The sequence below is a fragment of the Saccopteryx bilineata genome, chromosome 4 (genome assembly GCF_036850765.1).
Source record: "Saccopteryx bilineata isolate mSacBil1 chromosome 4, mSacBil1_pri_phased_curated, whole genome shotgun sequence".
Classification (NCBI taxonomy): domain Eukaryota; kingdom Metazoa; phylum Chordata; class Mammalia; order Chiroptera; family Emballonuridae; genus Saccopteryx; species Saccopteryx bilineata.
In genome coordinates, this window is record NC_089493.1 from 33,180,172 (window position 1) to 33,206,481 (window position 26,310).

At 39.8% G+C, this 26,310-nt stretch overlaps 1 protein-coding gene and 1 long non-coding RNA gene across 5 annotated transcripts in view; both read right to left on the bottom strand.

The window, feature by feature from the left end:
• LOC136335239 (uncharacterized) overlaps positions 1-15,008 on the bottom strand; it is a 106,587-nt gene extending 91,579 nt beyond the window's left edge. Inside the window, exon 1 of the long non-coding RNA XR_010731289.1 lies at positions 14,856-15,008. This is a non-coding gene — a long non-coding RNA (uncharacterized lncRNA). The remainder of the gene's footprint in view (positions 1-14,855) is intronic.
• The window catches only part of RAD51B (RAD51 paralog B), a 586,701-nt gene that overhangs the window by 290,960 nt on the left and 269,431 nt on the right, over positions 1-26,310 (bottom strand). The window lies entirely within an intron of this gene.

Here is a 26,310-nt window from a genome sequence, read left to right on the forward strand (position 1 = left end):
AGTATGTGCAGAGTAAGGACAGACAGAAAAATATGTAAAGGTCATTAGGAAGGTAAAGGGAGAAGTAGGAATAATAGGCAGCTGCTAATCACATTATGCAGTCCATGCTAATCTGGAAACATTGTGATGAAACAACCTAAGGAAGACTTGGGCCAGTCAGTGCCGTAATTACAAAGACAGCCTGCAGAGTAAGTTTCTAGTTTTTGAGGTTTCGGTGGCTAGAACTTTCCCCTTCATGGACCAATATGTGGCCACAAATGTCAATATAATGACCTATGTAGGAGTATTTTGTATATTTTATACCCATCTTAAGACTTCACTCTTTCACTCCTATGCATTCTTCCTTGAGTAAATATTTTTCTATGCTGTGTAGTGATTACAGCCCAAGGAAAGAAGCCAAGAAACATGGATACTGCCCCATCTGCTGTTACTATTTTTCATTATGACCATGCAAAACATCATTTCTTCTCTAAGTTCCCTCTGCTGAGGAACTGAGACAGCCTGTTCTAGAACTGGACCCAGTTCTAGAGAACTTACACAAAATTACTCATATTCCACATGACTCTTGTCCCACAAAAGGTGCCTAGACCCTGGAATTTAAATCAGTGCATAATCAATCACTCTGTTCTTGTCACCACTGAGATTAGGACTTCCTGTTCACAAAAGGAAAATCTGCAGTCCATAGGTTATCCTTTAGTTAGGTCTCACTGCACCTACTGAGGGCGGTCTTGGAGAAGAAAGTCTTGGTTTCTCCCACAGTGTGCCCAAATGGCAATCAGCTCTTTGCAAAGAATGCAGAGACTATAATTCTATCTTTAAGTCATACCTAGGCTTCAGTGGCAACAGATCAAACACAAAAACTTATTATTAACCACAAATGACTCAAGCCAGCCCTACTTGGCTTTCTAAATAAGAAAAAAAAAAAATGCCTCAATGAGTTAGACACTGAGCTAAGTATATAAGGGTGTGCACCTATTTGAATTCTGCCATTGACTTGTTGTGGAACTTTTGGCAAGTCAAAACTTCCCTGAGTTCAACTTCCTCATTTGTAATTTTTTTTTTAATGATATTTCACTAACTGGGTTTTCACAAGCAATAAACTTTAAAATGACTTTGAAAAATGCAAATGCCTAGAGGTATATAATCAGTCACATCATCTTCAGAATAAAACAAAGGCCCAACTCCCTGTGATCCCGGTGTCTCTACACTCAATAATGAGAGACCTTGGAGAGTTGGCTCAGAAATGAGTAAACAGACTACCACACGGGAAGGGCAAGCTGCTGTGGAGGGAGGCCAGTGCAGGTTAATCATTCACAGGACTCAGTGTCTTATTTCTGTTTCATAACATAGGCTTGACTAGCTGGAAACAGACCCAACCAAGCACAAAGAGCTATCAGTGGTTAAAAGGGAATAATCGAATGGGAAAGAAACCATGGTTTGGGTCACATCATTTTAATTCTCTTAAGTTCTTCTTATAAGGGATGTCCTTCACTTGAAATTTGGGACATATCAGTTCAACCTGGATACACAGATATTCAATTTTCTTACCTATTGTATGAATAAGCCCCTATAGGCTTATGAATCCTTGTGGAAGAGTATGGCCAGAGTTCTCCATCAAGCTTATTGCTTATATGACTTAGACAAGTCTCTCATTCTAGTAAGAAACTAAGCTTCTTACTCCCTCAAGTTAGAAAACAGAGATTATGAATCAGGCTCCGGCTAATGAAGGGACAAGCCCATTAGTGCCTGGCTCTCTTTTCCTTAAGTAATATGTTTGTACTTTGCAATGTGATCAGAGGTCAAGTTAGTAAGGACAGGACAAATACGCGTGTAATAGGTGAAGAATGTAACGACTGAAAAACATACAGGATCCACATCCTTCTCTAAACAACGGAAAAAGCATTTCCTTACCCCTTCTATGTACATGAAAGCTGGACAACATAAGGGAGAAGGGAAGGTACGAAGTGACATGGGGGAAGTACCATTCACCTGATGACCAAACAGAATGTAGTAGAAAGTACGTACATTAAAACTGGTGGCAGATATACAAATTTAAGCGAGGCTATCATACACATGAGTTAAAGTCTTAAATATTTTCATCAGCCAAAACAATATGAAATATAACGAATAAGATGAAAGGTAATCACCATCTAAAACTCTAAATTTAATTTTTTATTTAGAAAATAGTCAAATAAAAACTTTCAGTAAAAGACCCTGTACTCTCTCTCTCTTTTTTTTTTTCCCTGAAGTAAAAAGCAAGGAAGTAGAGAGACAGACTCCGCATGCGCCCGACCGGGATCCACCTGGCATGCCCACTAGGGGGCGATGTTCTGGCCATTTGGGACATTGCTCCATTGTACTGGAGCCATTCTAGCACCTGAGGCAGAGGCCATGGAGCCATCCTCAGTGCCTGGGCCAACTTTGCTCCAATGGAGCCTTGGCTGTGGGAGGGGAAGAGAGAGGTAGAGACAAAGGAGAGGGGGAAGGGTGGAGAAGCAGATGGGTGCTTCTCCTGTATGCCCTGGCTGGGAATCAAACCTGGACCTACCACATGCCAGGCCAGTGCTCTACCACTGAACCAACTAGCCAGGGCAACCCTGTAGTCTTTAATCCTCTTCTCCATAGAATATCCTACTGCAGCAATGTTGTATATTCCTTTCTCCTTCTGTCAAGCTTGAGAGTTACACATAGAAAAAATAATGAGGCCCTAGCCGGTTGGCTCAGCAGTAGAACGTCGGCCTGGCATGCGGGGGACCCGGGTTCGATTCCCAGCCAGGGCACATAGGAGAAGCGCCCATTTGCTTCTCCCTCCCCCCACCCCCCCTCCTTTCTCTCTGTCTCTCTCTTCCCCTCCCGCAGTGAGGCTCCATTGGAGCAAAGATGGCCCGGCGCTGGGGATGGCTCCTTGGCCTCTGCCCCAGGCGCTAGAGTGGCTCTGGTTGTGGCAGAGCGACCCCCGGAGGGGCAGAGCACTCCCCCCTGGTGGGCAGAGAGTTGCCCCTGGTGGGCGTGCCGGGTGGATCCCAGTTGGGCGCATGCGGGAGTCTGTCTGACTGTCTCTCCCCGTTTTCAGCTTCAGAAAAAAACAAACAAAAAAAAAGAAATAAAAGAAAAAAGAAAAAATAATGAAGGTTCAAAGAAGGCAGAACCTCCCTAAGAAAAAGAGAATCTCTTACGTAAATGCATGAACTCTATCAGGTGAAGAACCGGCCCACCTGTGCACACAAAAAAGCAAGAGACTGGGGCTAGGGGCTGGGGTGTGGTGGAGGAGCTAACCTGCACGATGACCTGAAGTCTCCCTGCGTAAGTGGGGCTTGCCCGGTTACTGACTCCAGATAAAAATTCACTTTGAGCCACCCAGAGCTTTTCTCTTGGACTCTTTGGTCTAAAACTCAAATGGATGCATTACTCTCTGCACAATTTTTTTCTTTCACATAAACTTTTATATTTAGAAATGAGAATAAAAGGTTTCACAGCCTTTCCAAAATGCAGCTTGCTATTCACAATAATGAAAAACAGGCACAACCTAAATGTCCAACACCTAGCAGAATAGTTGTTACAATCATGAGACAGACTATTATACTGACATTAGAAGTCTGTTTACAAAGAGGTTTTTAAATAGGATAATAAAATGTTTATGATAAAGTAAGTGAAAATACTGGCTAAAAACTACATGAATTATGAGCTAAATGTGAAAATTTAAATTTATATAAAACAAGACTAGAAGAAAATATAAAAAAGTGATTAACAGCAGACATTTCAGGGTGTGGTTTGAGATAAATAAATAAATATATATATATATTTTTTTTTTTTTGAGAGAGAGAGGGACAGACAGGAAGGGAGAGAGAGATGAGAAGTATCAACTCGTAGTTGCAGCACTTTAGTTGTTCATCAACTGCTTTCTCAAATGTGCCTTGAATGGGGGCTCCAGCTGAACCAGCAACCCTGCGCTCAAGCCAGCAACTTTGGGGTTTCAAAGCTGGGTCCTCAGCGTCCCAGGTTGATGCCCTATCCACTGTGCCACCACCTGGTCAGGCAAGGTAATTAATTTTTTTATAACAGCTTTAAGGAGATATAATTCAGATACTCAACAATTCAGTCATTCAAAAAACTGGTTTTTAAATACAGTGGTACCTTGAGATACAACTGTAATTCATTCTGTAATGGAGCTCGTGAATCAGTCAACTCGTATATCAAACTGCCAATACTGGACCTGTGCACCAACGCGCCAACTAGCGGCAGCTTTCCGAATCACGACTCGTATCTCAGAATTTTGCTCGGATCTCGAAAAAAAAACCGAACCAAGTCGCAGCTGTATCTTAAAAAAAAAAAAATCGTATGTTGGTCTGTTCGTATCTCAAGGTACCACTGTATATTCACCAAGCTGTGTAACCTTTACCACAATCAATTTTAGAATATTTTTATCACTTCAAAAAGAAATCCTGTACCCTTTCGCTGTGCCCTGCAAGCGCGCCCTCATCCCTAAAGCAACCACTAATCTAATTCCTGTCTCTATCGATTTCCCTCTTCTGCATATTTCATAAAAAGGAATCATATAATGTATGGTCTTTAGTGACAGGCTTTTCTCAGCATAATGTTTTCAAGGTCTGTCCATGTTGTAACATGTATCCGGACTTCCCTTCTTTTTATTGTCAAATAATACTCCATTGTATGGACATGCCGCATTTTGTTTATTCATTCATCCATTAATAGATATTTAAGCTGTTTCCACTTTTTATATTTATAAATATAATGATGCTGTGAACATTTGTGTGCAATTTATTTTCAATTATCTTAGGCACACACCTAGGAGCATATGGGTGACTTCTAAAACAGCACTGTGCTCCCAAATTTTCCACAAGGTACCCATAAAATACTTTTATTATAAAAAAAACATAGTAACCAAAAAAAAACCCTACAACTCGTCTTGATTTTAATTTTCCTGTATGCCAGTACTTACCTGACCCAATCTCTCATTCTCTCCTAAAGCCCAAACAAGAAGTTTCATAGTTAATTAGCTACAATGTTTTTAATGAACGCTTGCTCAGAATTGAACCCTGTACTACACAAATTAGAGGATATGAAAGAAATAGTAAATGAGTCTTTGCTTTCAAGAAAGAGATGCTGCTAAACTGCAGAGCTAATGATCGCAAGGGAAAACCCCTCATGCTGTCCTGAGAGACAGAGCAACACAGTTTATTCAAATGGGATGGGCTTCATCCTGCACTGGAGAGTGAGCCTCATTGTCACTCAACATAAAACTGAGTTCTCTTGATGGGTATGCAACATAATTGAAGGACAAGATAACCTGGACTTGTTATCTTTGAATATATGTATCCTGATTTATTGATGTCACCCCATTAAAAAAATAAAATTATTTAAAAAAAAAACTGAGTTCTCTCATTTGTCTGTGCTCTAACCAAGAAGTCAGGAAACTGAGCTTCACAACCATTACAACTCTCTGTAAGAAAAATATTCTTCTAATGAAGAACCTGAGAGAGAGATTTGGTTAAAAGGTCCTTTCTACCACAGCTAGATCCACAGAATAGCAGTATCTTCCAAATTCAGTGTATATGCACGCACCCGTTCAAACCAGACTTGTTTCCATTCCCACGGGGCTGGGCTGGCAGGGCGGAGGAGGGCAGGGCAGTACCAGCGGGGAAGGGGCATTGCTGTAAAGCGAACTAGGAGTCCACCTAGGTCCTCCGGTTCAAAATACACCCCCGCCCACTTCAAAATGTGTCCAGCACAACTAATTTGCAAGAATCTTTCCTCGTGTGACTGCGCATCACTAACTGCCTCTTAGACCACTTGGGCCACAGGCCATGGGGACTCAGCAATACCCACAGAGAGACTTGTTTGTGATCCCAGATGTCACATTGAGGGAGGGGATTAACTTTTTAAAATGTAATATGCTACTTAAAATATACTTAAAAGTGCTGAAGGATAATAGAATAAAAACCCACGTAGTCAATGTAAAATATAAGACATTAATGAGGCACCTGACCAGGTGGTGGTGCAGTGGATAGAGTGTCAGACTGGGATGCAGAGGACCCAGGTCCAAAGCTCCGAGGTTGCCGGCTTGAACGCGGGCTCATCCAGCTTGAGCACAGGCTCACCAGCTTGAGAGTGAGGTCACTGGCTTGAGCATGGGGTTCCGGCTTGAGCGTGGGGTCACTGGCTTAGGCGTGGGATCTGGCTTGAGCAAGATCTCTGCTGTAGCCCCCTGGTCAAGGCACATATGAGAAACTAATCAATGAACAACTAAGGTGCCACAACAAAGAACTGATGCTTCTCATCTCTCTCCCTTCCTGTCTGTCTGTCCCTATCTGTCCCTCTATCTCTCTATCTCTGCCACACACACACAAAAGACATTCATAAGGCATATTTTAAGAAACAGATAAATAGAAAAATCACACTGTCTCAAGTTAAGTGACTATAGAATGAAAAGGTTATAATCATCAACAGGTTAGAGAAGTAGGATAAAACGATTTGAGAGTAAAAAATTTGAATCAGGCACTAAACAGATAAAGGGAGCCAACGTACAGCCAAGGGGGAAAACAAACAAACGAATTAATCTGGGGTACTTTAGGACAACAGTAACTTGTCCCAAATGTGACTCTGGCCTGGGCACTCCTCTGCCCTCCTGCACGGCAGCCTCCTCTGAAACCAGGCTTCTCAGGATACCAGAGGAGTCATCTGTTAGAAGAATGAAGAAAACAGACTCAGATGAAAAAGAACAGAGACGGAAATTCACTGAGCTTCCTATAAACCGCTGTTCCAGTGATGAGGAAAACAACAGCTAGAATAATCCCTCCTGAAAACTGAAATCGGAGAGTGCCAGGAGTGAAATGCTTTGGTGGAGGTATGTCCATGTCCTAGGACCGGAATAAAAGAGGGTTTTCAAAGGACAAGTCTGAAATATACCCAGTGAACATGACCTGCCTGCTAAGCCTAGTTCTTGTCATGGCTATTATGCCATCAATTTCATGAACATCATGTTCACTTGGAAAAGAAAAAACTTGTTTTAGTAGTAATTGCACATCAATACGAGAGTCCTATTATTTCTATTAAGTTAATTAACCTATTTTTGAAAAGTATACCAAATAGGTCACTTAAGTGGGTGTGACCTTACCCCGTGAACTATGCTTTTAAACTGTCTCCGACTATTAAGATTTATAGATGCCTTTATCAACATCTTAGTTTGAAAAGGCTGGCTGAGTGAAAGGCATGCAGCACCAGGCAAAAACAGCTTTCTTTGGTCCCTATCAATCAGCCTATTATAACTTAATGATATTTAGATGATGTGATTAGATTTTCAAATTGAATGCTGGTTAATCTAAATTCCAGAGTGCTTGTGTAATCATGCTGTATTTTTAAGGTTCCAGCAAATAGTCTGAAGGTCAGAATTTGTATCTGACGTCTATAAAAATAATGTTCTTCCTAGACCGCTAAGGAAGAAAATTGTCTTACCATGGTATACATATGTGGGTAAAAACTGCTTCGAAAAAGATCACCACCATCAAAAGCATAAAAGGGCCTGACCTGTGGTGGTGCAGTGGATCAGGCGTCACCTAGAACGCTGAGGTCACCGGTTCGGAACCCTGGGCTTGCCTGGTCAGGGAACATATGGGAGTTGATGCTTCCTGCTCCTCCCCCCTTCTCTCTCTCTCTCTCTCTCTCTCTTCTCTAAAATGAATTTTTTTAAAAAGCATAAAAGGTCTCTGCAAAACTGTACACTGTACTAGGGAATATACAAAAGTTTTGTCTTGTATTTTGGTCCTAATGAACTGGCATAAAATCCTAGAAGTCTATTTATATTATAGTTAATAAGATTTTGTTTACAAAGTGATAATGTCCTTTCATCTGAGTATCTCTGGTCCCATGACCATGCAGCCTACCCCCAAGGGAAGATACTTGTGCTATAACTAATAACCTCTAGTGACAAAGTAATGAGAGACACTCCCAAGCTCTCACATTCTAACAAACCAGTTGCACTGCCAGAGAGGTGCAGATCACAAAAAAAAAAAAAAAAAAGAACATCAAGCCTCCCAGGCATATCAACCTTCTTAGGCTCCATGAGTCCAACCTCATACCTATGGAGTCTTTCCCATGTTGAGAACTCAACTGAAAAACAGTGATTTGTGTCAAAGTCACAGGAACCGCAGCCCAATCTAATTCATTTTAAACCTACTTGATCTACCAGGCACTTGAAAATTGTCACAATAAAGAAATAAGTGAGTAAGCAGAAGCTGGCCCTTTAACTCCTCCAAAAGAAAGTTGAGGCTTCTTAGTCTTAGAAGTTTCAGGCTCTGTTCCTACCTTTATTTTTCCTCTAACACAGCTCATCACATCACTCGAGCTAAAGTAAACTACTGGCTACTTCCATTCACTCTGTTTTCTTTCCCTCCAACATCATGTCTTTGCTTATATTATTCCTTATGTAGAAGGTTTCCTTGCCTCCTTGTGTTCAAGTCCTAGTCCACACTTTTAGTTTAGATGTGACATCCTACACATATTTCTGAGATTTATTCCTGGAGAAATGAATTCAAAGGGTTCTGGACTCAAAGACAGAGGATGGGGCTAGAGAAGGTACTAAATTGAACTGAACTGAACTGAAATGAAAGATTAAGTAAAAGTCTACAGCCTGGGAGAGATGACACCCCCCCCCCTCCCGCTATCTTCTTTCCTTCTTTCCCTAAACTCTGGCAACCAACTGTTTAACCCTCAAAAAGAAAATGAGAAGATTCCTCCCTGGACGAAGAGATGAGCTATAGAAAACAGACATACAGATGTGCACAGTTGGAGATCCATCAACAAAATGGTGGGATTTCTGCCAAAAACCTCATGAAGATACCAATCAATAAAAATTCCCATATACCAGCCCTGGCAGGTTGGCTCAGCGGTAGAGCGTTGGCCCAGCATGTGGAAGTCCCGGGTTCAACTCCCGGCCAGGGCACACAGGAGAACCACCAGTCTGCTTCTCCACCCCTCCCCCTCTCCTTCCTCTTTGTCTCTCTCTTCCCCTCCCGTAGCCAAGGCTCCATTGGAGCGAAGTTGGCCTGAGCATTAAGGACAGCTCCATGGCCTCCACCTCAGGAACTAGAATGGCTCTGGTCATAATAGAGCAACACCCCAGATGGGCAAAGCATCGCCCCCTGGTGGGCATGCTGGTTGGATTCCAGTCCAGCACATGCCTCCCCACTTCTAACTTCGGAAAAATACCAAAAAAAAAAAAAATTCCCATATACTTAGAGCCACCAATGTGTGTGTGCAAGCACATCAACATGAACGGATTGTCAAAAGCACCAAACTTTTCAAAGAAAGCCTCCAACATGAAAGACAAAAACAAATCAAAACCCAATCAGTGTTACCTGTGTCATAAAAAGAAATTGTGTTTCCCAATGAAATAATTAAATATCTCTAAAGAACATTTCTCAGAATATTAAGGATATAATTTTCAATATTTAGCATCTCATACTTAGGTCAGATCTATCAATATAATGATGAATGGAATTTCAATACACCTTTTATTATGGTTAAGTTAAAGTGTAGTTTAGCAAAGAAGTGGTGAGTTAAGAAATATAAATTTGGTATATTTATATTAAGATAGTGTCAATCCTAGGCCCACTGTCACCTCTCACTAAAGCAGTCTAACTTCCCTATGCTTGCCTCAGTCTCCCAAATTATCCTCCATTTCCTCTCTCTGTACTGCTTCTTTTCAATGTAGAAAACAAAAATCTTCTTCTTTTTTTCATTGATTTAAGAAAGAAAGGAAGGAAAGGGTGCAAGGAAAAGGGAGAGAGAGAGAGAGAGAGAATCATTAACCCATTATTCCACTTAGTTGTTCCATTTAGTTGTGCACTCATTGACTGTTTCTTGTATGTGCCCTGACATCAAACCCATGACCCTGGCATGCAGGAATGATACTCTATCCACTGAGTCACCTGGTCAGGGCTGAAATCAAAATTCTTATTTCTTCAGAATTCTTCTCTTGGTGAGCTGGCACAGAGAAGTGATCTGTGTGACTAATATACACTAAGGAATTTAACAGCTAATAAACTTGTGTCTCCTTCTAAGGCAAAGGGCGAAGAAAGAACTCTATAGAGTCCGTGGACCCAGGCCCAAGCCCTAGCTCCACCATGACATCAGGATGAGCTCTGGCAGATCAGTGACTCGTTTTAAAGGTATATGTCTTCATCTCTAAAGTATATATGATAAAATCTATTTCATAAGGTTGTCTTTAAAATTAGATAATGCTTATGGAAGGCCTTTGTAATCATAAAGTCTAAAGAGGGCAGGGAATGCCAGCAGAATATCAGAACCCTAACAAATGAACCTCCGTAATGTAACACAATTCAAGAATGTGTATGAAACCTTTGGGGCAGTACAGGGGTTATGGAAGCATTCTTGCTGACTCTTCAATCATGACAATAAAGTAAAGACCTAGCCTACCTACCAAGTCTTAATCTGAGTACATTTATTTTTAAGTAAGAGTAAATTTATTAAAGCTTAGGAAAGTAAGGCAAAGGAAGGGACCCTGGAGACAAGATCGGGGCGGGGTGGGGGGAGGGAGCCTGGGACAAGATGACACTGCACATTGCTGCCTTGGATGTACACCTCATGGGCACCCTTAGAGTTTAGGATAGAGAAGCAAGATACACTCCTGAGGAAAGGGAGGTGTGGGCATGCTCAAAGAAGAATGTGCCCTAACCTGGGAACTTTTTAAGGCCATTTCCATGCAACACTGAAAAGGCAGTGGAACCTGAGCAAGAAGGTATGGTCATATGACTTGACTTCATTCATTCACCCACCCACCCATCCCTCAACAAACGACGTCCTTCCTCTGTGCCAACCACTTAGCTGGACATAAAAATACAAAGTTGAATATGATATAATCCCTCCAGTCATCAAGTATGAAGAGAAGGACATATACAAAATAAGTGTCATTGGTTTCAGAGGAACAATGTAAGAAGTGTGCACAGGATATGACACGAAACAAAGAGGGAGTAGCTAATTCCATTTGAGTCACAAGAGATTTTATGCTGGAAATGAGTTTTAAAAAATAAATAGGTATTTGCCAATCAAAGAAGTAATAGATGGAGAATGCGCAGCATGTACCACAACAAGGATGTTTAAGAACCACAGATTTTCAATGTTTCTTTTTTTTTTTTAAATAATGAATTTATTTTTAAGATTTTATTTATTCATTATAGAGAGGGAAGAGAGAGAGAGAGAGAGAAGGGGGAGGAGCAGGAAGCATCAACTCCCATATGTGTCTTGACCAGGCAAACCCAGGGTTTTGAACTGGCAACCTCAGCATTTCCAGGTTGATGCTTTATCCACTGCGCCACCACAGGTCAGGCCATAAATGAAATATATTTTTTTTAATTTATTCATTTTTAGAGAGGAGAGAGAGAGGGAGAGAGAGAGAGACAGAGAGGGAGAGAGAGGAGAGAGACAGAGAGAGAGAGAAGTGGGGAGGAGCTGGAAGCATCAACTCCCATATGTGCCCTGACCAGGCAAGCCCAGGGTTTCGAACCAGTGACCTCAGCATTCCAGGTCGACGCTTTATCCACTGCGCCACCACAGGTCAGGCTCAATGTTTCTTTGGAACATAGGTCACAACAGGATTTTAGTTAGAAACAAGATAAAAATTGTAAAACCTTAATAATTAATATAAGGGTTTAAATCTTGTTCTGTAGGACATAAGAGGTTACTACTGACTTTTTTTTTTTTGTACTTTTCTGAAGTGAAGGCAGGAGGCAGAGAGACAGACTACCACATGTGGCCAACTGGGATCTACCCAGCATGCCCACCAGGGGGCGATGCTCTGCCCATCTGAGCCATTGTTCCATTGCAACTGGAGCCATTCTGGCACCTGAGGTAGAGGCCATGGAGGCATCCTCAGTGCCTGGGCCAACTTTGCTCCAATGAAGCCTTGTCTGCAGGAAGGGAAGAGAAAGACAGAGAAAAAGGGGAGGGGGAAGGATGGAGAAGCAGATGACCGCTGCTCCTGTGTGCCCTGGCCAGAATCAAACCTGGGACATCTACATGCTGGGCCAACATTCTACCACTGAGCCAACTGGCCAGGGCCTAAGTAAGAGAGTAACACTTTATGATTTGCATTTTGGCAAGGTTAATATGGAAATGGTATGAAAGCAGACTGGGATTGGATAAGTCTGGTGGCAGGAAGACAACTGCAGCCGTCCAATAGCAGAAGTACAAGAGTCTAATAAAGGTAGTAATGTGGGGATGGAGAAAAGTAGCATAAAATAACAAATAGTTGAATTGACAGATTTTGAGGGTAAGGGGTGAGAGTTTCTGGCTTGAGAGACAGTGATTCTATCCACAGACAGAGAAAGTTCAGGAATAGTATATTGAATTAAAATTTTTTTAATTTATTGATTTTTAGAGAGAGAGGGAGGGAAAGAGACAGAAAGAAACATTGATTTGTTGTACCATTCATTGATGCCCTCATTGATGGACTCTTGCAAGTGGCCCTGATCGGGCAACACATGTTGGGGACGACACTGTAACTGAGCTACTCAGTCAGGGCCTATATTAACTTAACTTTTGTACATGTTGAGCTAGAAATTATTATAGGCCATCCAGGTAAAGAAGTTGCCTACTTCCTTGAGCTTATGCATCTAGAACTCAGAAGAAAGATCCAGAGTAGAAATACGGATTGATACCCTGTCTGGGTATCTCAGTTGGTTAGAGCATTGCCCCAATACACCAAGGTTGTAGGTTGGAACCCTGGTCAAGGCACATACAACAATTCACCAATGGATGCATAAATAAGTGGAACAACAAATCGATGTTTCTCTCTCTCCCCCCCCACCCTCTGAAAATGAATACATTAAAAATATATATATATATATAGATATATAGACTTGAGAATCATTAACAGATTGGGACTACCTGGAACTATGAACTAAGCAACATTTTTCCAACACTCTCCACAGATAAGTGTTCTCAGGTCATTTAAAATCAAAACACTTTGAAGATACAACTTGATTTATAGCTATAAATATATTATTTAATTGAGCAGTTAGTACAGATCGCAAAATAACTGCTTCTGAAAGTCATGCTGTGGCTTTTATTGTACTCTGGGTCTAATTAAAAGAGAAAAACCATTAAATACACCGAATGATTGCTAAATACAAGATTGGTGAAAATAATACCAAAAAAAAAAAAAAAAGTTGACTCCAAAGGCTTACTCTTCTAAACTGCATAAATAATATTCACTCCCCATTGGTTATAGCACCTTTCTTCCTCCAGGCTATAAGAACTTTGTATTTTCTCTCATTAGTTTTAACAACATGCCTTCAGGTAGGCAAATGGACTAGGCCTTTTATCTTCATGTCGGAGCTGGAGAACCTAAAACATAAAGAGGAGAAACAACGTGCCCGTGAATTCCCAGTAGGTCATTAAAGTGAAGCGGGAAACAGAACACAGGTATCCAAACCCCCGGTGTTTGCTCTCCCCTCTGCACTGTCATTATCATCAGTCCCCTGTAGGATGTTACAGCTGGGTACCCGGCCCTATATTCAGGGCACAGTGTCAGGCCACCCTCTTACAGAATAAGATATTAATGCAGAGATTATGAGAGGGGTGGGTGAAGGTGTAGGTAAGGGAATTTTCTCTATAGCCTTTCAGCTATTTCTTTTATGTACCATTATTACCAAATGAGGTGGATTGTTACAGAGTATGCAGAACTAAAAAAGAACTTTATAAAGTACTAGCCATCTCAAGTATAAAGCCAATGCAAAAGATGATACGTAAGAGAGTTGTTTATGATCATTACTATAAAAGAAAGTTGACTGAGGGAGATGACCCAGAGAGCTGGCATAAGACCTGATGCCCTATACTGCCATGACACAAGGACAGATCTAGTCCAGGCTTGGTGTGACCAGAGTTATTTTGCTATAATAGTGCTTTGTTGTCCAGTGTGAAATAAGTGGTCTGTTTCATGACACTTCTCACAAGAAAAACATCTACATCACAAAATAAATAGCACTTCTGACCTTAACAGGACTCTTCCCAAGAGAAAAAAAAAATCTGGATGAATAAAGTCTGAATTTCCGCCTACCTACCCCCTCTCTCCACCATGAACGCTAACCCCTTTCTCACTGCTCCACATCCAAATCAATAACCTCTCAATGGTCATTATCTCTGTCTGCCAAAGCCTGCAGGCCACTGTGCAGCCTTATTCTCCTTCTGAGATGAACCACACAGGTTTCCAGGTTTATACACCAACTGGTGCAAAGTTCCTATGTGTTAACTAATGGGACAAAAAAATAAATTTCATTTTAAAGTGATTTTCAAATCCCCCTACAGAAGGACATCTGAAAGTACTTAAGAAACACACTATATCCCTAGTGGTTGAAAGAAGGAAAAAAGAAAAAACTCTGTCTTGCTCCATAAAGGTTATTGAAAATACCACACGATTAATGCTATTTATATGGCATTGAGCTAAATTCGAAAGGTAACACTTAACCACTCTCTGTTTACCAAGTTAATCTACCAGATTTGTTTACTTTGTCTGATTTACTAAGACAAATACGTTGAGTGTCTGAAATGTTTTATCTGGCCCTGGGAAAGGAAAACTAAAGGAGTGTTGTGCTTTTATTAATAGATAAGTGCAAACAGGCCCTATCCTATCAAATGAACAGCTAGGACCTTTGGCCACTGTTTACTGAAAATAAAATTAGCCTTGGCTGGCAGGTACTTATCAGATCTGAGAATAATTAACTATCCACATCTGGTACATGTTACTGAAAATGCTAGTGGGAGCCATTAACTTTGGTGAGGGTTATTTTTCCCGAACAGTTAATATCCCCCAAACATACCGTTGGAATGTTCTCCTTCTTCCCAAACACACTCATGGCAGTACCAAAAGCAGTTCCACAAACTGTTTTCCCAGTTCGACTCAACAGAAAAACGGTTCTAGAAATCCAAAAGAAATTACCAAGACATAGCTACTTCCCACCACACTCCACAAAACTCACCAACAGGATCGCCGGCCCCAGCAAGCGCTGGGAGCTCTGCAAACAAACAGGGTCATTTTAAGTTAATCAATAACAGCGTTTTGCTCTGTTTTCCACCCTCAAAGGACTTTAAGGAACATCACCAAGGTAGAATAAAATGAGTATAGTTTTCTCAATTCAAAAGGAGACCAACAAATAAATAAATAAAGACAAAACAGAACAACAACAAAAAAACCCCACCAAAGATCAAGCAAAAAAGATTTACTAAAAGAAAGAAAAAGAAACAAACAAAAGAGGAGAGCGTAGGAACCAACATCCCTATTACAAGCCAGTTGAAAAGGCAGGAACCAAATTCAGGTACATTATACTTAGTTCATGTCTTTTCTGGCCTAACAATTTATTTACCAGGTAATAGTGTTCATGATTTTATTAAAGGAAAGCAAATGCTCTAAGGCACTCATATAAATAAGCAATGCAGAATAAATCATGTTTTATTTATGTCACAGCAGCTATGAGACAGGAAACTCAAGGGCTCTGCAATTAGCTTGCTGTGAAATTCTAAACAAGTCAGATGACTTGTTTATTAGTAAAGCGGCCTCTCATCTCTCTGCTCTATAAAACTGGGAATGCCAACCTACAGCACAAAGAGAGAAGTAAACTTCTGACAGCACCAGGAAAATGCTTATAAATAGAGAGATAAGGAATTCCAAATCTCCAAGATCATTTCACAAGGAAAATAGAAAGATATCAATCTGTAAATTATAACATTTAACCCAGTACCACTTAGCAAGGTATTTTTCCAATATCTTTTAGTAGACAAATATCATTGCCCCTCCTAACTGTGCAAAGGAACTTGCATTCTAGTGACTAAGCCCTTGGGTGGTTTGCAGATCAGTAGCTGCCTCATTTCCAAGGAAACTGCAAGGGATCTACTAACAATGATGAGATGGCTTGCCTGCACACGATACCTTACCATAACGTGCTAGGTGGGCAGACAGCAGACGCGTTAGTAGATGAGGAAATGAACTAAGAAATAGGGAAGTCTAAGGATATGCAGCCAGTAAATAAGGCTTGGAAAACCAAAGGCGAAGAGGAAACATAACACAGGGGAGAGAGGAAAAGCCAAAGAAAAACAGAAGAAATCAAAGAACCAATGAGTATTTCCTGGATTAGGTAGTATGGCCAGGTGAGGGAGAGAAGTCAAGCCAGTGGGGATCACAGGCATGACTCTGAGGAACCTCAAGTGATTGAGAGAGATGGGAGGAGGGTGTTCCATGTGAGATATCAAGACAAGTCAGAATTATCTGGTTGAAATCACAGAAAATGTTGATGATCAGGGTTGGGTCCAATGAGGCTGAAAAGAACCAGATTGAAAAATGGATCTGTAATTCCAGGCGTGCAGAGTCAATGAGGCTCTGGAAAATAAGACTGAAAAATTATTTGTGTGGGTTGGCAAAATTAGAAAATGCTAAGTCCCAAATCTCCCAACTCCAGTAATAAATGTGATTTGCTGAATTGTGAAAGATTTCATACATGCGCGCCATCTGTAGTGTCCCTCTAATCATTCAATTACTATACTGGCATCCTCTCTGCGGTTTGACAGCAGGAGCACAACTTTCCGAGGGTTACTCAGACTCACACAGCTTAGACACCACTGTCAGGCTCAAGGAGGCAGGCACTTCCTTGTGACTATTCATGTCTATTAAACAAGAAGACTATTTCATGTCATTAAACAAGAAGGTTGATCTCACTCGTCAACCCACAGCCTAACCACTATAGTACATTAAATGTACTCTTCTGCATTCATCATCTGTTCACAAAGCCCTCGCTTAGAGCAAGAAAATGTTTCTGTATTTTCTAATATGTTAAATCTATTATCAGAATTTTTAAAAATGCATTGGCTGAGAGGTTTAAAAACAACTATTTCCCCTGGTATAGAATCTTCTATTTGAAATGTTTAAAAGGCTTCCAAGATAAACATATTTGTTTTGAAAGTATTTAGTATTTGATTTATAATATCCCTAGATTTATATTTTGAGAATAATTTATGACTTTGGAATGAAAAACTACAACCAGGAAGCAAGCTAAAGCCTGCATAAAACAATGAAATTTTAAAAAGGAACATACGTGCTATTTCAATTTACCAATTAAACAAAGGCATTCAATTCAACATTCTAAAATTGGCTGCTATGAAAATAAAACAAAGCTTCCCTGAATTGAGAGGGTACTTAATTATACCTCAATACTCGAATTCTTTCAGTCTGGCTTTGTATCACATCTTTCTTTGGACATGTATGCTAATAAGAACAGCCTGGAAATGAGACCTATAAAGCAAGATTTCTCAACCTTTGCTCTACTGACTTTTTACGCTGGGTAATGCTTTGCTGTGAGGGGCTATCTTGTGCACTGTAAGATGTTTAACAACATCCCTGGTTTCTACCCAGTCACACCCCTCCAACCTCCCGCACTGTTCTGACCACTGAAAATGTCTTAAGACATTACCAATTTTCCTCTGGAAGCAAGATCACCCCCAGTTGAAAACTTGCTATAAAGGAGTGGCGGACCATCATATAATAGTTTCATTTAGGAGAAGGAACATGGTATTCTAAGAGACACAACAAGGTGTGGAGAAAAGAAGGACTGGGTAAGAGTTAGGCAGAATTGAATCCAAATTAGGACTCTACCACTCATTAGCTGTGGAACCTTGTAAATATTAACTTAATTAAGTCTTGACTTCCTCATTAGTGAAATGGGAATAATAACATGCTATTAGACATTGGTCTTTGTTATCTAGCATCCCTTTTGGGAGGAAGGGGTTAAGAAGTCCTTTTCTCCTTTTCTAAGTTCTTCCTCTCTCATTCTAGCCCCTGCTCCAGAGTTGAGGATGTGAACCAGACTGAGCCAATGAAATAATTGCATATCCCATGCCTTAATAAACGAATGGGTCAGGGATGGGATGTGACTCATGCTGGACCAACTGTACTCAACTCACAGGCTTTTGCTGGAGCAATCAGTAGATTCATTCCCTTTCTACTGAAGTTGCTAAGCTAACAGAGTATGACCCTGGAGCTTCTGTGTGGGAAAAGCAAACCCAATGGAAAACACATTCAGGAGAGGCAGAGAGACCAAGACCTGACGAAATGATGAGTATGTCATACCTGACGTTAGATCTACCCCTCAGAGCTTCCAGTTACATCAGCTAAGGAATTCCATTTTAACTTAAGTCTGTGTGAGCTGGGTTTGTCACTTGAAACCAAAAGAGTCCCATCCTATAAATTACCGACCTCAAACAGTGGGTAAGAGGACCACATAAAATAATGAACACAATAGGCCTATAAAGAGCTTCCTTCCCTTGATTTCCAATTTATAGAAATCAAAACAAACACAATTATGTAAGAGTTCAAAAGACAATACAGCAAATAATAACAGAACAGGGCCCATGACTTAGCTTTCAGTTTTTTTCAATAAACTGGTAGACATTCTAACAGAGCTTAAATTCCTGGAGCCAAACATACTGTATAAATATTTTAAGTTCCCTACAGTCAAGTCAATGAATAGCACATGCCAATTCTGGTTTATTTTGTTTTCTTTGTTACTGTCATTTTTAGGTGGCCAACAGTAAAGGTTTGCTTTGAGTAGAAAGGCTCCATGGCTTGATTTATTTTATATAGTTAGTGGATTAAATCAAAATAGCAGGGCTGGGGCTAGGAAGAATCAAGTGAGGCACCTGCCACAGATGCAAACTTTTAGAGGTTGCCAAAAACTCATTAATCAAGACAAATAATATTTTAATGTAATATTTTTTAAATTCAAAAATACCAAAAATCCACGATGAAGAAAATATCAGAATTGCAAATAATGACAGGATCAGTATCACTGATTTTTCATTTTGCCTCAGACTCCAATATGGCCCAGCAAGTAGCAATAGGACATTGCAAATAGAGTAAAATTTCTGAGCTGTCAGAAGCAGAGACATAGCTAGTGTTCACAAACAACCTCAAGGTCCTCACCTGAAAGACAACCTAGTGAGGAACTCGGAATAGAAAGCTCAGGAACTCAAGTTCAGGTTCCAGCTCTGCCAGTACTAAGGTATACCACTGAGCAAATTACTTGGCCTTTCTAATCTTTAGTTTTTTTCCATATATAAACCAAGCTATCCCAGATGATTATTAAGATCTTTCTTAACTCTGGAGTTCTTATGATTACATTCCAAATGTGATTTCCTTTGATGCCTGAAAACAAATGAATACAGACTATATTATATTTTAAGTTCAACATTTGTGTTATCTAAGAGCTTATGAAATGAAAAGTTTTAACCATTCGAGTTTACTAGTGAAAATAACCCAGGTTGAGTATAATTTTTTGGTTGTTTAATAGGAGTGCTCTCACATGTTCTAAATGTCATTCGATTACAAGATCCTACAATGGGGAGGTCGGCAGCTTTCTGTTCTGGGTATAGGGTAGCGTGGTTGATCTATGTCTCTAAAAGCTGAAATAATTCACATGGCCACCCACTGACAAGTTCATTAAGCATGAAGTAATCGGGTTAATAAGTGACTGCTCATAATTCCCAACAATTTCCAGAAATGGGAAAATGAAAATCTAAAATCGACAATGACAAAGAGAAGGTGACAAGCATCTGGAACAGGAGTTTAAAACAAAAAGTAATCTCTTATATAGCATGGTAAGTTAAAACTGCTAAAAGTAGCAAGCGGTTTAGAAAGCTCTGGAAATGTAAAAACTGAATATGACAAACAAAAATGTCTGTGTTCAGGTCCATACATATAACGTTTTTCAATTTTTTTTTTGTTGTTGAACCCTAAGTAATAAAAACTGCTCCATGCCTCAGAGATAATGGGACTCCAGCAGCTTTTTAGAAGGAGTTTTTAAATAAAAAATAGGGGCTATTTTTCAAATCAATATTAAACTTTATATTATGCAAAATTTCAAACACAGACAATATATACAGGATAGTGTAATGTTTCCCCATATACCCATTTACAGCTTCAATAATTATCAACTCATGGCCAATATTACTGCATCTATACTCCCACTAATTTCCCCCAATTCTCATAAAGGGTGATTCATTTTAAGCCTCAAACAGATCTTTTGGGGCTCTAGTTTCCTTGTTGGTAAAATGTAGGCAATTCCACTCTCCTCCTTAACTACAAATGAAGTTATGAAAAATAACTAAACCTTCTGAGCCCCTTCTAACACTTACTGTGGTTTCTGAACCAAAGAAAAAACAACATAGAACATGGAATCAACTTTTGTTGAAATAAGCCTTTCTTTGAAGCAGCTCTAAGTGCTTTGGGAAAATTTATCTTTCATTCTTCCAGCACCTCTGTGTGGCAAATGAAAGGATTATTATTCAGCTTTAGAAAATACTGAAATTAAAGAAAAAGGAAGTAATTCAAGCCAGCTCAAATGAAAAATCAACAGTTGGGGCAAAAGTAAATCCATTTTTTCTGATCCTAATGTGCTGTCATTAAGATATTCCACCTCTATCATTATGACAACATAAGTGGATGAAAATTATTGTTTTCTCTCAGTGCAATGGACTTATGTTCTATTAAGGAGTTTGCATATTTAAGAGTAGTGCTGTATAATATATATGCATTCAAATATATCAACTGACTGTAAAGCCAACTTTAGAAATTCGTATAAGAACACAATCTTTAGTTAGTTGGTTCAGACAACCTAAAGAAGACAGCAAAAAGCAAAGAAATAAAATTAAATGCACCTGTGGTTCATTGGAATTGAACAATTACAGCTGGCCATTTCATAGGTTTGAAACCTAAAATATTTACTGGGCAGATGAAAAAATGACTTCAGTATTATTCCACTTGAGAATTATACCATTTGGGCCCAGTCCATAGTGTCACAGGCGTGGGTGATGCAACTTCCAACTCAGTTACAAAGTATTTTTATAGCACTTACCAAGTCATTATAACTTCATCTATTTAAGACATTTTCCTTCCGTTTCATACCATGGTTCCTGTTCATTGCATTTAGTCACAGCAGGTTGGGAGGGACAGAGAGAGGGAAAAGGGCGAAGGGAAGGGTAGAGGGATAACAGTCTGCCACGAGCAAGGTTTCTCTGATGTCGCCTATTACTTCTTTCATGGGATGCATCCGGGCAAAGGCTCTTTCTCTCCCTATGGCCTCGAGCACAGTCAGTTGCAGCCTGAGCAACGTCTTCGAGGACCATCCCAACAGAGATCATAGCTACCTGAGCATTCACACCAATAGTTTTCAATGTTTATACAAGAGGGAGAGTCTTCTCCAATTATTTCTCTCCAACACTGAAAATAACTTTACAGGCCATGAGCAACCCAACACCCGGCTTCCTAAGGCTTTTTAACAAATCAAATAAAAATAAACCAAACAACATTTTAATCAGTTTAAATTATGTTTTGCACATAATAGTTTTATGTTATTATTCTTTTTATTCAGGATGTGGCACTCATGTGGATTGCTGGTTCTAAAACAAGGCAGAAAACAGAATTAAAATATAGTAGAGAATATAGTGAACTGGTTGTTACGCAACCTACGTTTTCTACACTAACTAGCTCTATTGGGTAAGGCTAGTAACCTTGAGGACAGCAGTATTCTCATATGTCAGATATTTCCAAGTGATTTCTAAGATTATTTTTAGTTCTAAAACTCTTAAACTACCCACATAATTCCATGCCTTTTATTCTATTATTTCTATGTAGTACTGCCATTTTTTATAACACCAGCCCTTTCATCTAACATGCTTTAAAATGTTAATCAGCCTGACCAGGTGGTGGTGCAGTGGATAGAGCATCGACGGGGACATGGAGGACCCAGGTTCGAAACCTCGAGGTTGCCGGCTTGAGCGCAGGCTCATCTGGCTTGAGCGCAGGCTCATTAGCTTGAGCGTGAGGTTGCTCGCTGGCTTGAGCATGGGATCATAGACATGACCCCATGGTTGCTGGCTTGAGCCCAAAGGTCGCTGTCTTGAGCCCAAGGCTGCTGGCTTGAGCAAGGGGTCACTTGCTCTGCTGTAGCCCTCCCCCCCAGTCAAGGCACATATGAGAAAGCAGTCAATGAACACCTAAGTTGTCGCAATGAAAAACTGATGCTTCTCATCTCTCTCCTTTCCTATCTGTCTGTCGCTCTCTCTGTCTCTCTCTCTTTGTGTCAAAATAAATTTTTTTTACATGTTAATCATCTCTTTTTTTTTTTTTAATTTATTTTAGAGAAGAGAAGAAGAGACAGAGAGAGAGAAGTGGGGAGGAGCTGGAAGCATCAACTCCCATATGTGCCTTGACCAGGCAAGCCCAGGGTTTCGAACCGGCGACCTCAGCATTTCCAGGTCGACGCTTTATCCACTGCGCCACCACAGGTCAGGCTTAATCATCTCTTTATTGATAGCTTCAAAAAATAAAAAACCCAGTTTAAATCTGAAGCTGAAAAAAAAAGCATTCCTATTAAATCACCTTTTAATAATATTCTTTTATAGGAGTAGACTGAAAAAAAGAGAAGATTATCTAGTTTTGCTCAAATTCTCAATCAATCAGGCCATTTTCTGAGATTCACAAATGGCAGTTTATAAACTGATAACATATAGCTGTCACCTGGCACATAACACACACTAGGTAATGTTTGCATACCTAATCCCTCTCCCTTCACCCCCACCTTCCTGACACCTCCACCCCCAGTGCCAAAAGTTAGTCTTTTATAAACTGCAGCAGCCTCTTCATATCAGAGAGGCCTTAGAAACCAGATTCAGGGCTCTGTTAGGAGAAAGAGTCTATACCTCTATGCAAAATGTTCAAAACCTTACTAGAAAAGATGTATCAAAATTTGTTCTCCAATTGGAATGTCCTTCAGTGCATTATTAACAAAGGGAAATTAGTAAATAAGTGAAAATCATTGTAATTCAAACGTATTTTCTATTTTCCCAAACACTTCATGAATAAATATCACTGTATGCAACGATCCCATTATAGTGAAATTAAATATGAATTAACATAGAATTTACAATAAAAAAAATACCTTAACCCTTTGGGATATACCGCATATACAACTTGTCAAACTAAGAACCATGCCAAGCAAGGCATGCTATTGTTAGTTTCACAAATTCCAAAAGAAATAGTTTTCGCTAATGTCCTTGCTCAACTTAAAAAAGGGATCCACCTGATAGCAAGGTAAAGGGGAGACTAGTCTTCCTCCACAAAAAAAAGCATTAAAAAAAACTAGAAATGAGCCTGACTGGGTGGTGGCGCAGTGGATAGAGTGTTGGATTGGGACGCGGAGGACCCAGGTTCGAGACCCCTGAAGGTCGAGCATCTGGTTCGAGTAAAGATCACCAGCTTGGACGCAAGGTTGCTGGCTCGAGCAAGGGGTTACTTGGTCTGCTGAAGGCCCACGGTCAAGGCACAAATGTGAAAGCAATCAATGAACAACTAAGGTGCTGCAATGAAAAACTGATAATTGATGCTTCTCATCTCTCTGTTCCTGTCTGTCTGTCCCTATCTATCCCTCTCTCTGACTCTCTCTCTGTCTCTGTAAAAAACAAACAAACTAGAAATGACAATGTAATAGAAAAATATTCTGAAATGTTAAAACCTAAAACACAAAAGCCTTTTTCTGTGGTGATGAACTCCTTCCATTTTTCAAGGGCTCTGTCAACATCACCAGCCTCAATACTTGGCTCACAGAAAAATGTGATGACGCAGGAAATTGTCTGGAAACAAACAAATAAACAAAAAAAAGCATTCTCTCTCCCTGGAGCCAGAGCTGGCCGGACAGAGCAGGCAAGCAGCCAACATGTCAGGCCTTCATTTTAAAGTCTGTTTCATTGTTCCATTCCAAGCCAACAGTCCAAGTCCCTCTTTTAAGAAATACAAAACAGAAAAATAAAAGATCTTACAAAGAGTATCTAGCTCTTACTTCACCAGCCCCTACTGAAGAAACTCAGTTCTAATTAGCCACATAGAACTCCACTGATGAACTCCAAAGCTTGTGCATTACTAGTCAAACTTAGAAGAGTCTCTGACTACCCTGTGGGCCTAGTTAATATTAAACTCACTCTAGCAAACTGTGCCCTAAATTCACAATTTCAGTCTGATTACTGCTGTTTATCCACGAACTTTTCTACTTTTCAAACTATCTACAAAAGAAGAAAGCAGTTGAAACAACTACCTTATCACATTCTAGTTATATTTTTGCAAGCATTTATTGACTTGGCTAACATTATAGGAGCTATAAGAACAGGACCTAAAAAAAAGAAAAAAAGAAGAACAGGACCTACGTTTTCTCATGGGTTTGTTTGTTTGTTTGTTTTGGTACTTTTTCCTGCTTCTTTTCTTGCCAAAACTCACTTGGCTTCCCAAGGGAAGCACAAATAACAAAGCAAAACAAAAATCTCACAACTATTTACTGATACAAAGTAATTAAAATAACACCAGCTCAATTCCCTTCTCATCATTTCCTTTTCACATTATGTGTTCTCTGAAACTTACAAATCTAGTGTCCTGTGTATCTATTCCCTCAAAATTTAATAATCTACCTATTGATGTGGTCAACCATGTGTACAAGCAATTTTGTTATGCAAATGTTTGTGAAGGATGTAAGTGGGAGGAAGGATACATAATGGTAATTCTGAAATTAATTCTCTCTCTAAACCCTCCATTTATGATAAAACACCATGGCTTTTTTTCAGTTAGAGACTCTCTAACTGTTTTGTTAGTAGCCATTTCTATAACCACCCCTGGAAACTTAAAAGAAGCTCCTGCGCTTCTATCCAAGATGGAGTAACAGGAACCGCATTTACCCTACTACCTATAACAACCACCCCCCAAAATTTTAAAGACAAAACATGAAACAACATTTTGTTCAAGACACTAGACATCAGGCATTGAATGACAGTGGTTTCTGAAATATAAGAAACTAAAGAGGAAAACACTATCATTGCCCCTGCTTACTGGAAAGCTGTGGTGTGGGGAGAGGGAACCCAGGTGGAGTCAAGCAAACCCCCTGATTATTTCACTAGGAAAAAAAGACAGCTATAAAATTCACAAGATGGATCTGTGGAGAGTCTCCTTCAAATCACTGGCACTGATTAGTGCATGCATGTGAGAAAACTACTTGAGGCTGGAGAAATAATGATCTGAGAGGAGTAGAGAGAAGAGTGCTTAGTATTCACACGGGGCCAGGAACTATGCCTATTCCTACCAACCAGACTGGAAACCTTCATAGTTCATGGAGCACTAGAAAGAGCACTCAGAAAGGTCTCACCTTGATAGTGGAGAATAATTACCTTTAAACTAATAGTTCTGGTCCTGCCAAAACAAAAATTAAAAGCAAAATCCAAAAAGATCAAACTGTTTCCAAGTAATTTAACTGCATCTCAAAACAAAGCTCAAGATTTATAGGAATACAAAACACACTGCACCCGAGAAGGTAAAGTTACAATGCCTGCTATCCAATCAAAGATAACCAGACGTGCAAACAAGCAGACCCATGAAGAGAAAAACCAACCATTGTAATGGGCTCAGCACTAATACATGTGCTAGAATAAACAGACAAGGACATAAAAGAGTTACTATATATTTTATATGTCTGAAAAGTTAGGTAGGCATATTAAAATGACCCAAGTCAAACATCAAGAGATAAAAACTACACTGTATGAAATGACAAATACACTGAATGAGATTAATGGTAAATCACACTCTGGAGAACTTGAAGACATAACAGTGGAGACTATCCAAAATGAAACACGGAGAGGAAAAAAAAATGAAGGGCATCAGTGAGCCACGGGACAACTGCAGGTGACTTAATATATTTGTAACAGAAAAGAAAGAGACAATCAAGAGAGAAAAATATATTTTAAAATATGATGGGTAAGATTTTGCCAGATTTGATGAAAACTATAAACCCAACATATTAAAAAAGATAAACAAACCCCAAGCACTAAAAACATGAAGAAAATGACACAAAGGTACATCATAATTAAATTGCTCAAAACCAACGAGAAGAGCAAAACTTAAAAGAAACATAATGAAAAAAGATATGTGATGCACAGAGAAAGATAAGGACGAGAGCAGTTTCTATAGAAACAGGGAAGTGAAAAAACAGTGCGGCAGCAAGGTTATAAAACTGAGAGAAAAAACTGTTCACCTAGAATCTTATTCCCAGCAAAACTAATTTTTCAAAAACAAAGGTAAAATAAAGACCTCTTCAAAAGTATAACAGCTGATGGCCTGACCAGTGGTGGCACAGTAGATAGAGCATCGACCTAGGACACTGAGGACCTGGGTTTAAAACCCTAAGGTTGTTGTCTTGA